The sequence below is a fragment of the Budorcas taxicolor genome, chromosome 9 (genome assembly GCF_023091745.1).
Source record: "Budorcas taxicolor isolate Tak-1 chromosome 9, Takin1.1, whole genome shotgun sequence".
Lineage (NCBI taxonomy): Eukaryota > Metazoa > Chordata > Mammalia > Artiodactyla > Bovidae > Budorcas > Budorcas taxicolor.
The window spans coordinates 92,197,864-92,213,207 of NC_068918.1; positions in this window are offsets into that span (position 1 = coordinate 92,197,864).

The window sequence follows — 15,344 nt, forward strand, 5'->3', positions numbered from 1 at the left end:
ATGAAACCAAACTGGCAATTCCTAAAAGATGGCTGACCTGGACTCTTCAAAACTGTCAACGTCATGGAGCGCCTCTAGATTAAAGACAATGTGACAACTAAATGCCACACGTGATTCTTGACAGAATCCTAGATCGAGAGGGAAGAACACAGACTATTATTGGGGGAATTTGAACATGTGCTCCCACTAGATAATATTATATCAATGCTTAAGCGTCCTCAGTGTGGTTGCTGGATTGTGGTCATTTAGGAGAATGCCTTGCTCTTAGAAAATAAATCTGGAGTCTAAGTCATCACAATGTCTGCAAATAACTCTCAAGTGGTTCAGCCAAAAATAATAATCCTCCCACGAGAAAGAAGAAGAGAAAGGGAAAGAGGAGACGACAGCATAGCCAAAGTTTGTCCTAGCCCCTCGGGAGTGAGGTGAACCCCCCTCATCTGAAATTTGGTTTGGATGTCCAGACCGGTGATCCCACACAAGCATCAAGAGAGTGTGGAAAAGTCCGCTCTCGCATAATGCGGCTTTGCTAGGGGAGAGGGGCAGACTCCTGAAAATGTGTCTGAAAGTGGCCTGGGAGCCAGCACGTGTGGGTTTCACTGCGGTTCCAGGCGGTGCAGGGTTTGGGGCTCTTGTGGACTGAGTTCCCGCTGGCACCAAGGGAAGGACCACGTGGGCTGTTGGATCAGCTGGCCTAGGTTTGGAGCAGACGGGAAGCTGGGTGGTGGTATCTGAAAGCTGTCTGCAGGGAACCATCAGAAATGGAGTCCAACGCTGTATCACATTGTCACACCGGTGCCACAGGTGAAGAGGAGAGGACCTCTCAGGCGTTGCATGAATCCTATAGTTTTTCTGTCGATAAAACCCTTTTCAAGATAGAAAGTGGGAGAAGAGAAGCTGTTCCTACTTCCCTCTCATTAGTCCAAGGCATTAATGTCTTAAAATTCATGTAGTCGTAAGGACAACTATTTTTATAAATATGCAACACTGTTTTAATCATCTGTGTGTGCTTAATCTCAAAGCCAATGTTCTTTCACAAATGAAAGATTTTACAGCTCAGTATAAATATTCCTCCTTATCTCTAGCCATTTACAAGTAGAATTATCATGGTCACTATTAAATAGAATACTCAATACTTTAAGTTGCCTGAGTTACAAAAACATTGGTCGTTTCACTTAAGAAACCCAGTGCCTACTGTGTAACATGTACTATATCAAGGGCAAGACAGGAATTATCAGTTCTAGACGAAGCCTTCCGTAAACACACCAGCTAAGACACTGCCCCTGCCCTTTGTGAGTTTATATTCTGTCAATATTTAAGAATCTTAAAGTATACAAAATACATGAAAGTCATGAAACCCAGACACATCATTGCAGTCATGAGAGAATTCAAGAGTAAAACTTACACCGATCAGAATTTTCATGGATCACCTCAGAAAGTGTATTCATATCCTATTTTATAATAATATACACTCTAAATGACACAACTCTTTCTCTGTTCTTACATAAATTTATAGCAAAATCAAAACCCTGTGCCTATTTACATAGCTGACAGGGACAGAACACGATACCATATCCACATTTGCTCCAAGCAGGAAGCTGGAAAAGAAACACTGGCCCATAAATCCTGAAACTCATCACAGTTACAATCACCTCACATCTAGTACTGCTCGGACCTCAAATATTCTATCCCACTGATTGATTCGAGGAGCGTGCTTATATTTGCTAATCACTCCAATTTCGCGTCCCTGAAGTAGAATCTCCACAATGATAGTAGGTCAAGCTGCACAAGAAAACTGGGGCAGCTGTGGGCAAACAGGCCTCTGGCGGAGTTTTGGTGGTTGTCACCTCTTTGATCCCACTTCTGTATCTGAAAATTTACCAACAGATACATTCATGTGCGTGTGTGTGTGTGCATGCATGCATGCTTAGTCGTGTCCGACTCTTTGTGACCCCATGGACTACAGCTACCAGGCTTCTCTGTCCATGGATTTTTCCAGGCAAGAATACTGGAGTGGGTTGCCATTTCCAACTCCAGGGGATCTTCCCCACCCAGCGACCTAACCTGCATCTCTTGAGTCTCCAGCATTGACAGGCAGATTCTTTGCCATTGACATTCTTTACCTGGGAGACCCCAAGATTCATTCACACTTGTGCTCAAAAAATACAACGTAGTTGTCTGTTATAACATTCTTTATAAAAACAAAAGACTAGTAATCCCACAAGAATTCAATTAATGGCTCAGTGGTAAAGAATCCACCTGCCAATGCAGGAGACACAAGAGCTTCAGGTTAGGTCAATTTGGTGGGGAAGATCCCCTGGAGTAGGAAATAGAACCCACTCCACTTCTTGCCTGGAAAATCCCACGGACAGAGGAACCTGGCGGGCTACAGTCCATGAGGTCACAAAGAATCAGACGCTGAGCATGACTGCAGAAATGCCTGTTACACTGTGCTGTGGAATCTACACAGACGATAAAAACCAAGCAGATCCGTATATGGCGGCAAATTTCCAATACAAGGGTAAGTGAACAAAGAAAGACTGGGGAAGAGTCAACACTGAATGCTTGCGTTTGTCTCAGGAAGGGGTATCAAGTAGGCACCCCGGTACAGTTGACCCCTGAGCAATGGCACGAGTTCACTTCTACGCAGACTTTTTCCAGTAAATACAAACAGGATCACATGACCCACAGTTGGTGGATCTGCACTTGCTGAGCCAAAGATGGGGAGGGCTGACTATGGGGCTTGAGCGTTTCTGGATTTTGGTATCCGCGGTGAGTTCTGGAACCGATACCTCGAGGATATTAAAGGACGGCTGTATACAGCCAGAATACTGGTCGGTGACATAACAACCTTGTCACATTGGTGACCTTTGGGAAAGGCTAGTGAGGTTAGGGGAGGATAGACATATTTTGCTTCTTATTCTGTATACCCTCGTGTGATATTTACCGTTCTTATCGTGTGTGTATGTATACATGTATGTATGTGTGTGTGTCTGTGTGTACACGTGTACATAATATGGTGAGAATGACAGCTGTGATTGCTATGCCGTGTTCATCAAGAAGAAATGAGAAAGTTGAAGAGCTCTTAACAACCATCTCACATCACGGTTGAGCAGCTCTCCTCCCACTAACAAGGTGAAGATAACTCCGGGTTAGCTGAGCAGCCGAGGTCCCACTTACAGGGTTAAGGCCCTTCGTGGAAGCATCTCCACGTGGCTCTCGCCTCTGTTTATCTGCAGCCCTGTGTCTGCGCTGGTAGGAAGGGGAGAAGGGGTGTCTGTGGTGAAAGGGAGGGGCTGGCGAACCAGTGCCTCGACGGAACTGCTTGCACGGCGAAGAGCTGCCGCGAAATCGTAGACGAGAAGGTGCCCTCTGTTCACACCCCACCAGAGTGCCTGGCGGTTCTGGAAAGAATGGAAAGAAAGCATTGCGCCAGCCACCAGCCTGCCCAAACTGTGCAGATTTTAAATGACTTCCCTTCCCCAGCCTTTCGGGTCAGTAAGAACCGCTGTTCATCTTCTTTGTGAGCTAGACTTTAAGCTTGGAGGTCAGTTATGGTTTAACCCACTTGCTTCTTCCTGCAATCCTATTCAAAGTCTTGGAAACTGGACCCCCCAGGTCATCTGGTTCAACCTTCTGAGGCTACAGACGCAGGAACAGGGGACAGGCGAGTCTCCTCAGACACACGGGACTCCCTTTCTGGCGCACGGGTGAAGGCTCCACCTGGACACCACCCTGCGTATCCCTGTCCTTCTTTCTCCCCGAGCTCCCCTCCTCCCACCACCATCTTTGGCACATTGCAGGGCAACCTGGCCTTTCTGATGGGAGCCAGAGAAACTAAGGAGAGAATCAAAAAACCAAGCACCTGGACAATAACTCTATTTGCTTCTGCAGAATGTGTGCTTTTGAGATTTTCTTTAGCATCAGTTTCTTCCAGGGGTCATGCCCTCTCTTTCACATTCATGACTGTAAACCACTCTTCAAGAGATCTTCCATAATAATAAAAATCTAATCAGTTGTTCTTAAAAAAAAAAAAAAACATTAATCCATTAATCTGTTAGGAAAAAATCACTTCAGCTGACTTTAGGGGGTCATGCAGATGCAGTCAGCTAAGAACCCAGAGCTCAGCCTTAACTGGTTTCGTGCACGCTTAGTCACTCAGTCGTGTCCGACTCTTCGAGACCCCATGAACTGTAGCCCACCAGGCTCCTCTGTCCATGGGATTCTCCAGGCAAGGAGACTGGAGAGGGTTGTCATTTCCTCCTCCAGGAGATCTTCTCAGCCCAGGGATGGAACCCACGTCTCCTGTGGTTCCTGTACTGGCAGGCAGGTTCTTTACCACTGAGCCGCCCGGGGAAGCCCAACTGCTGCAATGCTGTGTGAGTCAATCAAAGTTTCTGTGTAAATAAGAATTCCTTGAAAAGGCACCATCTGAAGAGAATTGGTGATGGACAGGGAGGCCTGGCGTGCTGCGATTCATGGGGTCGCAAAGAGTCGGACACGACTGAGCGACTGAACTGAACTGAACTGAAGAGAACGAAAAAAATAAAAGTATCTCCTTAAGGGGTAAGATCAATAAACATAATTATTCAGTGTTTCCACCATAGCCTCATCCCATACGGTGTTTGACGTATAGCCCCCATCATCTTCATGGCCAGCTGAAACTCTAACACACGCTCGTGTCTACGTTCAAAGCCACAAAGGACAGTAGAAACAAAACGGAAATCGTGGCTGCCAGTGCGGACCTGCACACCAAGTTCCTCTAAGTTGTGAAGGCAAAACCTTCGCATGTTTAACATTGCATGCAAATTCCTCCCATCAGTAGAGTGAACATTTTGGTCAGAGAAGTTGGAGCCACAAGAGAACCATATTCTGACCATCGTCACGATTTTACGCACACACACCAGATGACTTCAATGGACAGCCAAAGAAACGCTCAGCCCAACTAGCACGGGGCACTTCACTTGCCACTCGCTCCAGATGAACAAATAGGTCAGAGAGAAAAAGGGAACCATCCATGTGTGTTCACAACGACCCATTCACCATCTTCATTCATCCCATAAGGAATCTCTAGGAGAGAAACTAGGAAAAAGATAGGGGCCGTCACAGGAAACCCCTGCCTGGGGCCTGGAGACCCACCCTCCTGACTGGGCGCAGGCTGGCAGGACGTGGAAAGGAGCAATGGTTTTCTGTCCTTCTGTTCAAAGCTCCCCCTCCACTCTCTCCAGGCAGCCTGCCTGCTTATCAGCTGTTTAAAACTTTAAACTGAGCCAACCTGCTGACAGGCGGTCTTGAAATCAGTGGCTCCCTCTGAAACTTAATTTCCAATTGCCTTAATCTAATACATGCCATAATGTGCTTTCAGTGGTTGAAATGAACAAGCGCATCAGCCTTCCAAGTTGTCGGAACTCAGAAGACAGCCCTCCTGATATCCCAGGTCAGCACCTTTCTCTGCTGTTTGGTGTGTGGGTTGCCAAGCTTGGCTGAAAGACTCAGAGGGAAAACACCAACCTTGAGCTGGAGAGGAGGTAAGACCCAGATCCTCAGCCATGTGCGAGAGTCCCTGCACGTTCAGCTCAAGTGCAGAGCCACCTGCCACTCAGACCCGGGTCTCCACCTGGCCTCCTGTCTCCTGTGGTCCAGGTACCCACAGCCCTACTGCCGTAAAAGTAGAGATGGTCGCCACCACATTCGGTGAGCATCGTGGATACCGCTTCCCAAGTAAATGCATTCACCCTCCTGTGATATCTGAGTGTTCACACACTTCATGGTTTCTACAGTTACGTATTTACAGGCAATTATCCAGTACCAATTTTATATGCCAAAGCAAAGGCTACAATAAAAACATTAGATAGTTCCAAGTTTGAACAAAGCCCATCTATACAGCAAGTCACTTCAAAATTATGATAACCTCTGAATACCACAGATACAGGTACTTACTACTGCCCATCGTGGCTTGCAAAATATACTCGGCCGGGTCCTACCACACTCGGGCATGTGGGATTTTTCTTATTGTTGGTGCAAGACCTCCAGCATGTAGCTTTTAAATTCTAATACCACACAATTCCACCAAGAGGACGATAAATGTTTGTTAAAATAGTATTCTTATTGCTTTGTATAACTGGCAGCCAGGCATTCACTAATTCTTTAAAAATGGCATAAAAATGTAAACAGGTTGTTAGTTACCAGGATGATCACGCCAGTTCCCATAGGTTTCACCAGTTGCTTAAGCAAGGGAACATGGTACGCACCTTTGAGAGCAACCTCAGGCCGACACTACATGCTGAGTATGGGACTGATGAGTCTGTCAGACGCCCGTGGTGATACAGAGTCGTTCTCCCCAAAGATGGAAAAATACCGACCAGTCATTGCAATAGCTGAATGTCTTACCACATGCCATGTTTGCAGCAAGATGAATGGAAGAAAGGTACTGACTTCTGCTCTCAGATGGTAACTGAGCCAAGAAAGTCAAAACACGGGCAGACACTGAGATGCAACCTCTTCTGGGGTGAGTGGCTGGCTTTGCTCACATCTGCTTCCCTTAAATCCCACTGCTAGGGGACAGCCAGGTCTGAACCTTGGCTTTGGAACGCACACGAACCACACGCAGTGCCGAGTGGACACACACATCCAGGCTCTGTGAGCAGCCAGGACTTGGGTGACTTTGTGTCTCTCATGACGTCAAAGGAGAAGAGCCATGGGCTCCATCTTGAGACACACACCCAGTCCCCGGGTGCCTGGCCCTGCCCCGGCGCCGAGCAGCACCAACCAGGAGCCCTTGATCATTGCCCACATGCCCTCTCAGCTTCTCGTCCACAGCTCCACCAACAGCCAAACACCTGCCTCTGGTTCCTATTTCCTTTGTATTTTAGCCTACAGCCCAGAAAAGAGCTTGCCTGGCTCACTTGGGCCTACCTTTAACCAGACTCAGACTGCTTTCAGTGAAATAAAAGGTGTCTGTTTGGGTTCCTTTTATGTTGCAGTCGGATATCCAAGTACTACTCTGGCTTCCCTAGGAAATTCCCCACCTTCACTTTTTCATGGGTCTGATTCCAGGCCAAGGATCCCCTGGCTACTGGCACCTCCAGCATCTCCCCTTGAGATCATAGCCCAGCACTGGATTGGCCTCAGACCTCCCCTCCAACTTGGGGAGGTTGCATAGGGAGGTCTGGCTGAGCAGGGGCTCAGGATTCAACATGACGCAGCCCTGAGCATCCTCCGACCAGAGCAGCCTGGGAGAAAGCAGCAGCCCTCCCCAGGGCCCTCGGCAGCCCCCAGACACCCCGGCACCCCGCCCTGCAGACACAGGTGTCCTGCACAAGACGTCAGTGCAGGCCACACATCTGTGGGGCGGCTTGTCACCCCCAGGGCCATGATGGCCAGGCAGCTGGGGGAATGGGAGGGGGCAATGGCCAGCAACCTCGGGGCCCAAACTCCTCCCGCCCCCTCTCCACCCCCCACACAGAGTTTCCAAGTTCAGGCAAAGGTGGGTCCTCAGTGTGGGCCTCATCAGCTCCATCCCAGCCCACCCCCAATTTCCCGGAGACACATGCAAAATCCCATCTGTGGGGTCGGGGGGAAAGTGGGCTCAAGTTGCTCCGACAAGGCAGCTGCTGTGGAGGAAGGCTGGAACATTCCTGCAGAGGTTCTCAACTCCCAAACCTCCCTGGCCGGCTCCTTCCCGTGCCTCCCCCCCCCTCCCCCTACCTTGCTCCTCGCAGCCGCCCTCAAACCAGGCCGTGGGTTCCTCCTCCGGGAGCTGGGGCTCGCCTCCACCCTCCAGGGCTTTGCGCTTCTTCGACATCTCTGCCGGGGCTGGGGCTCTGGGGTGCTCTTTCCCCACCCCCAGCCTCCCCCCCACAACCTCGGAGAGGAGAGTGAAGGTGGGGTTAGCTGGAGAGGAGGGAGCCGGGAAGAGGGCTGGGGGGACGGCTGCCGGAGGAGGGAAGGCACTTCGGAGGAGCAGGAAGGCTGCCTGAGGCAGGGACCTGGCGGGCAGGCGGGCACTGAGATCCTACAAGCGGTTTCTGCAGACCTACGTCTAGGGGGCTGTGTGCTCTCTCTCTCCGTCTCTCTCTCCCTGCCTCTCTCTCTCTTCCCCTCTCCCTCTCTTCTTCCTCTCTTTCCTTCCCCTGGAAGGGTAAGCCCAGAGGAAAGAGACCCAACAAAATCGGGGAGAGGAGGTTCCTGGCCCCTCAGCTGGTTTCTTTCTGATGTAGGAGAGGGTGGGTGGGTGGGTGCCGGTACCAGGACCGCTGGCCCTGGCTGGGAAGAACTGAGGACCTGGGCAGTGGGGTGGGGGTGTCTGTGGCGTTGGGAGGAAGTATTTGCAGAGGACTGCAAGGAGAACTGGGTGGAAGGAAGGAAGGAAGAGGCTGCAGGATACCAAAAAAGTGATGCCTTCGGGTGCTGGGGGCACAGACCCCCCTCCTTGGCCGTGACATCATCTGGGCTTTTGCAAAAGGGGCTGGGGGAGGTGGGAAGGTGGCGGGTGGGCCCGGGAGAGTGGTGGCAGAGCCCAGAGGCAGAGAGGGGAGGGGGTCTTGTCCCCCTTCAGAACCGGGAGCCAGGAGGGTGGGGGCCGACTCCCGAGGCCCTCTGGGATCCAGGCTCGCAGCGAGGCCTTTTGCAGCTGGAGGGCAGCCTTCCCCAGAACTTGGAGCTGGGAGCGCCGGCTGGGAGAGGCTGGAGTCGCTGGAGTTGGCTGCGGACCCCCTCACCTCCTCTGCCACCCCTCCAGGCTTCTGGTTTTACCCACTTGGGTCTCTTCTTTTTAATCACTTCCCCTCAACATCCCTTCCTCAAGAGAGTCATGTCCCCAGACCCCACACACACACACACACACACACACACACACGCACTTCCTTATTGCCCAGAGGGATGAGGGAAATGATAACTTTTTTTTGACGTAGGGAAAAGGTTAGATTCTAGTTTTTCCAGACTCCCAAGGGTTAAGTAATAGGTAAAAGCAAGAGTCCACTTACCCGCCAAAGTATGCGAAGCACCTATCTGCTTTCCACTTCAACTTCACACATTTAAAAGAGAGAGGAGCAGCAAAGAAGGGGGGGTGGGAAGCAGGCGAGCCAGGAGCCGGGTGGGTCCGGGGCTCCATTGAGAACTGCGCAGAACAAGTTGCCCGTGAGCCCGGGTGGCCCGAGTTCACGACCTCTCCAAGAACACTTGCTCCGGCTCCGCTCCGCACGTCCCAAAGGCTTGGGGCAGTCCTCATTTCGCGCTGGTCATCTCGGGAAAGGGGGGACACAACTCTAAGCCGAGGGGGTCTTTCCTCTTGCCCTCTTGTCCTTCTGGGGGGTCTCCAGGAAAGCCTCGCCCAGGCGCCAAGGAAGACCGGTCCATCTCAGCTCACCCTCCTTGCGGCCGCAACTTTGGACTGCACACCTATAGGGAACACGGGTGCGAAGGTGCGTGCGTGTCTGAGTGTGCGTGTGTGCGAGTGCGCGAGTGTGCCCGCCCGTGTGCCCGCGCGCACCGGGCTGTGGGTGCATGTGCTTGTCGGGAACGGCGCTCCCCGGCTGCCTGGAACTTGGAGAGTTTTCCTTTAAGCCGGAGCTGCGGCTCGGACACCCCCCCTCGCGTCCAACAGGAGGCGATGACGTCTGTAGCCTCGTTGCCAGCCAGTCCCCAGGCTGCCGCTGCCGTTCATTGACAGGAGCGGGCGCTCCGACGTCAGCAGCCGGACCTTTGGCAAAGCCGCTCCGGCAGGAGACGGCTCCCACCCCCGCACCTGCCAGCCCGCCCGGGGCGGGGAGGGGATGAAACCAAAGTCTCTGGGGAGGGGCCCGGGGAGGCGCTGGGGCTGTGGGGGTTGGGGGTGGGGGACTCCGATCTGCCTCCTTTGTCCTGGAGCCCCGGAGTTTATAAATAGTGCTGTCTCCGGCCAGACTCGCAGCGAGCCCCCCCCCCCCGCCACCTCCTGACCGCGCACCCCGCAGCGCCCCCGCCCCTGCCCGGCTCGCGCGGCCCGGAGGGAGGAGGGGAGGGGGCGGGGAAGCGGGGAGTGGAAATAGACGTTGCTTCGCTTCCCTCTTCCCCATTCATAGATTCGGTTTGAGTCTTTGGGCGGCCGCTCGGCTCCGCGAGCCGCAGTGAATGGAAGCGTGCCCGCGCGCGGGGACCACTGGGCGCGCGGGATGCCGCCCTCGCGGGGGGCGCTCCTCCTGCGCGGAACCCGCGCCCTCTCCTAGGTGCGGGTGGGTGGACCCCCCAACGGCCACCTTGGAGGGACCGAGAGCCTGGCCTCCCACCCGGGGGTTCTTGTTACTGCCCCTGCAGTGCTGGAAGGCCAAACGCAGAGCGAGCTGCGCTCAGCCGCGGAGAGCCAGGACGCGCAGGCAACCAGGCCCAGTCCGGGGCTACCGAGATCGTAGCCACAGCGATGGGAGCGGCCAGGAGGCGCGGGACAGTGGCCGAAGCCACGGGCATCACCTCCCTCTGCCCAGCCTGGGCGGCACAAGCCGGCGCCCTCTGGGTTCCAGAACCCCAGGGCGCAGGGGTGCGGGCTGCGGAGGACCGCGCAGCGGTGGGTTCCCACCCTCCCAGCCCAGCTCTCGGGGGATCCGTGGGCTCGCGTCCGCTGCGCGCTGCTGCGGGGAACCGAGGGCTGGCGAGGCCCACGCCGGCCGGGAGTGGGACGCGGCGCCCCCTCCTGGGCCCCCCGACCCCACTTCTCCTCTGGGATCCCACAGTTCTCAGGCACCCTGCTCATTGCGGGCGCTGGATGGACGCTGGCAAAAGCTGCCATGGGACTCAGAGAGCAGGGTGGCCGAGAGGTCCCGGGCGTTCCTGCTGCCGACGCCCAGCAGCAGGGAGGCTGACCTGCTGACCCTTCTGAGCCAGGTTTGGGTGCCCGCGCCGGGGGGCCCTTCTCCCACCTCAGGCCCTGACCCGGGCCCCTCTCCCTGCTAGAGTAACCGCCTTCCCTTTGCGCCCCTTCCCAAGTCCTCTGTTGGGTCGGTCCCACCCCAAGCATGCTGTCTGTCTGTCTCCCAAGGGGAAAAAAACAAGTCTTGACACATGTCCTGCATCCCTCCACCCAGTTTCTCTCCCCTTGACCACTCTGTCTCTGATTTCTCTCCTCTCACTGGCTCTTGAATCCAGGCCTACAGGATGGTCTGAGGAGATCTAATTCAGGGACTTAGCAAAATCAGCTCTGCCACAGGTCAGAGGTCACCCTGAGTGCTTAGAGCAAAGGTCAGTTCTTAAGCCTCAGCCTTAACTGACTTGCGCACCATGTTGGACAGAGTCTTGGGTCCCCTTCCCTCCTGTGGACACACCGTCCCCGGCTTCCATCCTGCCTTCCCGGGCATTCCCTGTGGGTCACCTTAGTGGAATCTGCGTCTCCCCATTTGCTTGATGCTGGAGTTGCCCATGGCTCCCTTACCTACTCTGTCATTTGCCTCCTTGCTAGTCTTACTCTGCCTCCGGCTCTTAAGTCCAGTCTCAACCCTGAAGAGTCAGCATTCATATATTCAGCTCAGAGCTCTCCCTGAAATGTTGGGGTTGCCTGTCTCACTCATACCTCTACCCAGGTGTCTAAAAAGCACCAGAAACTCATCAGGACTCACTGGGTTCCTGATTTCACCCTCACCCCAAACCTGCTCTGCCCACAGTTCTTCCCACCTATGTAAAAGGATGTCTCATCCTCACTGTTGCCCTTGGGCCAAAATATTGGGGTACAGTTGACTCCTTCTGTGTTCGCCTCCCACACTCCATCTGTCGGCAGTTGCTGCCCCCTCTACCTTTAGACCTGGACGGCACAGCCCCCACCGCGCAGCCCAGCTCCACCGCCTCCTGCCTGGGCTGCAGCTCTTGCCCCCGCCCTGCCCGTGCGCCGGCCACGCGGCCATCAGAGCCGGTCAGGATGCACGACCAGGTCTCTGGCGTCTCCCCCACAGTGATGCCGGGTCCCTGCAGCGGCTGGCATCCCTCTCTGGCTCACCCTCTTCCTTCCCCACTCCCTGGTCCCCAGTGCCACTGAACTTTCCTGGAACCCACTCAGAACTCTTCCAGAACCCCCTCAGAACTTTCCTGGAACACACTCAGAACTCTTCCAGAACCCCCTCAGAGCTTTCCTAGAACCCACTCAGAACTTTCGTAGAACCCACTCAGAGCCTAACCCTAAATTTCCTAGAACCCACTCAGAGCCTCCTCAGAACTTTCCTAGAATCCACTCAGAGCTCTTCTAGAACCCCCTCAGAACTTTTCTAGAACCCCCTCAGAACTTTCATAGAACCCCCTCAGAACTTTCCTAGAACCCACTCAGAGCTCTTCTAGAACCCCCTCAGAACTTTCCTAGGACCCACTCAGAGCCTCCTCAGAACTTTCCTAGAACCCACTCAGAGCTCTTCTAGAACCCCCTCAGAATTTTCCTAGAACCCACTCAGACCTCTGCAACTGTGGATCCCCTCCAGATCCTCCCACTGAAGACCCTCAAGATGACCTCTCTTTCTCCTCACCTCTACTCACGGGCCTCCTCTGAGAAGCCCTGGAGGGCACCTCACCTAAAACTTGCCCTCAGTTCCAGCCCCTGTCCTTGCACGGGAATAGCACTTCTGGCCACTCCTTCTGCTTTACTCATTTGCCTTGTTTGTTCTGTCTCACCCTCAGTTGCTAGCTTCTCGAGGACAGGGGGTTTTTACCTTTGGTTATAATTGCATCGAAAAGTAGACTTGGCCTCAGGGAAGTTCCTCACTCACCATACATTCCGGAGATGCTGGGTTTGCAGGAGAAGGGAATGACAGAGGAGGAGATGGTTGGATGGCATCACTGACTCGATGGACATGAGTTTGGGTAAACTCTGGGAGTTGGTGATGGACAGGGAGGCCTGGCATCCTGTGGTCCATGGGGTCACAAAGAGTCAGACATGACTGAGCGACTGAACTGAACTGAACTGAACTAGAAGAAGGTGGGCTTGGAGGCTGGCAGGCAGCCTCCATCCGTCACAATGGTCCCCAGATCAAATATCCATCTCGGAGGGTGGGAGCCCCTGCCTGAGACCAGTCAGGCCTCTGGGTGACTCAGTTCTCTGCTCGGTCACTTTCTGCTTCCATTGCTTCTTTCTCTTTTTATCTCCCTGTCGGGTTTTTCTTTCCTGCCGAGGCTTAAGCCTGCTGTGGTCCACACAGAGGTAAAAAGGACCCCGGCTGACCTGAGTCCTCAGAGACCACACTCCTTCCCTTGAGCCCTTTAGTAGTGGGTTCCCACCCTTCTCATCTAGAGAGTAAATGCCCAGTTCCCAAAACTTTAGAATGCCCCCTTGCACACCCAACATTATACTCATTCAGCAACCACTGAGCTTGGGGGCAAAGCTCAGAGGCCCTGGTCTCTGCAGCGATCCCTGGGCACAGAAGAGGCCCTGGGGCTGCGGCATGCCTTCTGCAGGTGGCCTGGCACGCTGGGGGGTGCCCCCCAAGGAGGCCCCCCAGGGCCAGAGGCAGGAGAGGGATTGTTTGGAAGGCCCAGTGCTCCAGTGTCAGGCTGAGGAGTTGAAGCCATATTCTGAAGGCCCTGGTGGGTGGGCTTCGAGAAAGAGGTGGGATGGAGTCCTCTGTGTGCGAGGGAGACAGCTGGGGAGTGGTGGAAAGGAAGCGGGACCAGAGGCAGGGCGAGTGGGCGGCCCAGAGGCTGTTTTCATGGATCCCAAGTTGAAGAAGGGAACCGGGCTGGCCGCGTGGGTGAGAGGAGGGAGGAAGTGAGGATGCCGGAAATAGTTCTGGGTGCTCACGTGATGGCCCATCTTCTGAAGTAGCATCTGAAAACTCAGCCCAGCTGAGCTGAGGATTCCAAGGAGGCTGACGTCAAGGAGCAGACAGGCTGGCACCACTGGATGCCACAAGCGAGGCATTTTGGAGATCGGTCACCCACTCTGCACATCCGGAAACCCCATGTCCCCCTGTCACCTGCCAGCCTGAGCAGGTGAGGGGGGCGGGGCTCGGGGGAGGACTCGGGGCAGGCCCGCTCGGTCACCCTGGAAGGGGAGCCTGAGTTTCCCGCACGCTGGCCACCGCTTCCCCCAAAGGCATCAGATGATGGGACACGATGTGGATGAGGCCCTTTCACTGAAACTGCCTAAAGGGGAAGTGGACCAGTGATGCGAGTTAGCAAAGGTCGTGGGCTCTGAGGGCAACTGCCAACTGCAGTCAGGACATCCTGGCTGTGACCTGGCCTTCCCGCCCTCCATCTAGAATAAAAGCCTTGGGGTGGGCGGGCAGGCAGCCTGGGGCTTGTTCTGACACCTGGAAGGCTCAGCTTGAGGGGGCGGGGGCTGCCTTCCTCAGGGACGGTTCATTCATTCCCCTTGGGTCTTGGAAGAGCATTTCCAGGTTCTTCTGGTTCCAAGAAGTGAGATCTTTGGATAATTGGGTGTTAATTCTCACCGATTCCAAGAACAGTCTGGGGAAAACAAGCGGAATCAGAGCAGGCTTCCGACCAAGTGGCCTGCTTGGAAAGCAGGGGTGAGGACTCTGCTGACCGCCGAGCACAAGCATTTCTGCTCCTGGAAGAACTTCTAAGTGGTGGGAAGTGATTTTTCAAACGGGAATTGTAGACACAGAAAGTCTGAAAGCAGCTTATTTAACACTGTGAATGGGTTATACAGAGTCTAATCACTGATTCGCAGAGTGGAAGGAACCTTCAATTAAGTAATGAAACTAATCCCCTAGTCCCAAGTGCTGGGCTATGAATGAGGAAAATGAGGGCAAATAACACCGCCAAACAGCAGTGGGCTTGCAGTGGTTTGTTTTCTATTTAAAGGAAGGACGGTATAGCTGTGGACTGTGTTCAGAGTTTTGAACCGATTATATAAATGCAGAAATTTTATCACATAGTGTCTGTTCCATAAGTAGTGTGGTTTAATTATCTTAAATATTTCATCTATTTAGAAGTCATCACTCACATTTTTCAGTCTTCTATTTGGAAATAATTTCAAATAACAGAAAACTTGCAAGAATGAAAACAGTACAAGGACCTTTCTGATATCCAGACCCTCCTCTGGTAAAGTGTTAGTCATACGCATGGCCTCTAGTTTTCTCATTAATAAAGCGTGCCTTATCTCTTGGCCCTTTACACCTGAAATACTTCAGTGTGCATTTCCTAAGAATAAGGATATTTCCTTATATAAACACAGCACTGTAGTGCTGTATAAACTGTATAAACATGCCTGATAAAATACTTTTATCTCACCTCTGTCCATATTCCAGTTTTATCCATTGATCCAATGTCTTTTATTTTACTTTATTTATTTTGCAAGGTAAGTTTTGTTTGAGGCAAAATGAGGGCTCTAGCCCAGCAGACAGCATGTCAGGTAGCTCTGAGAAACTACTCCAATC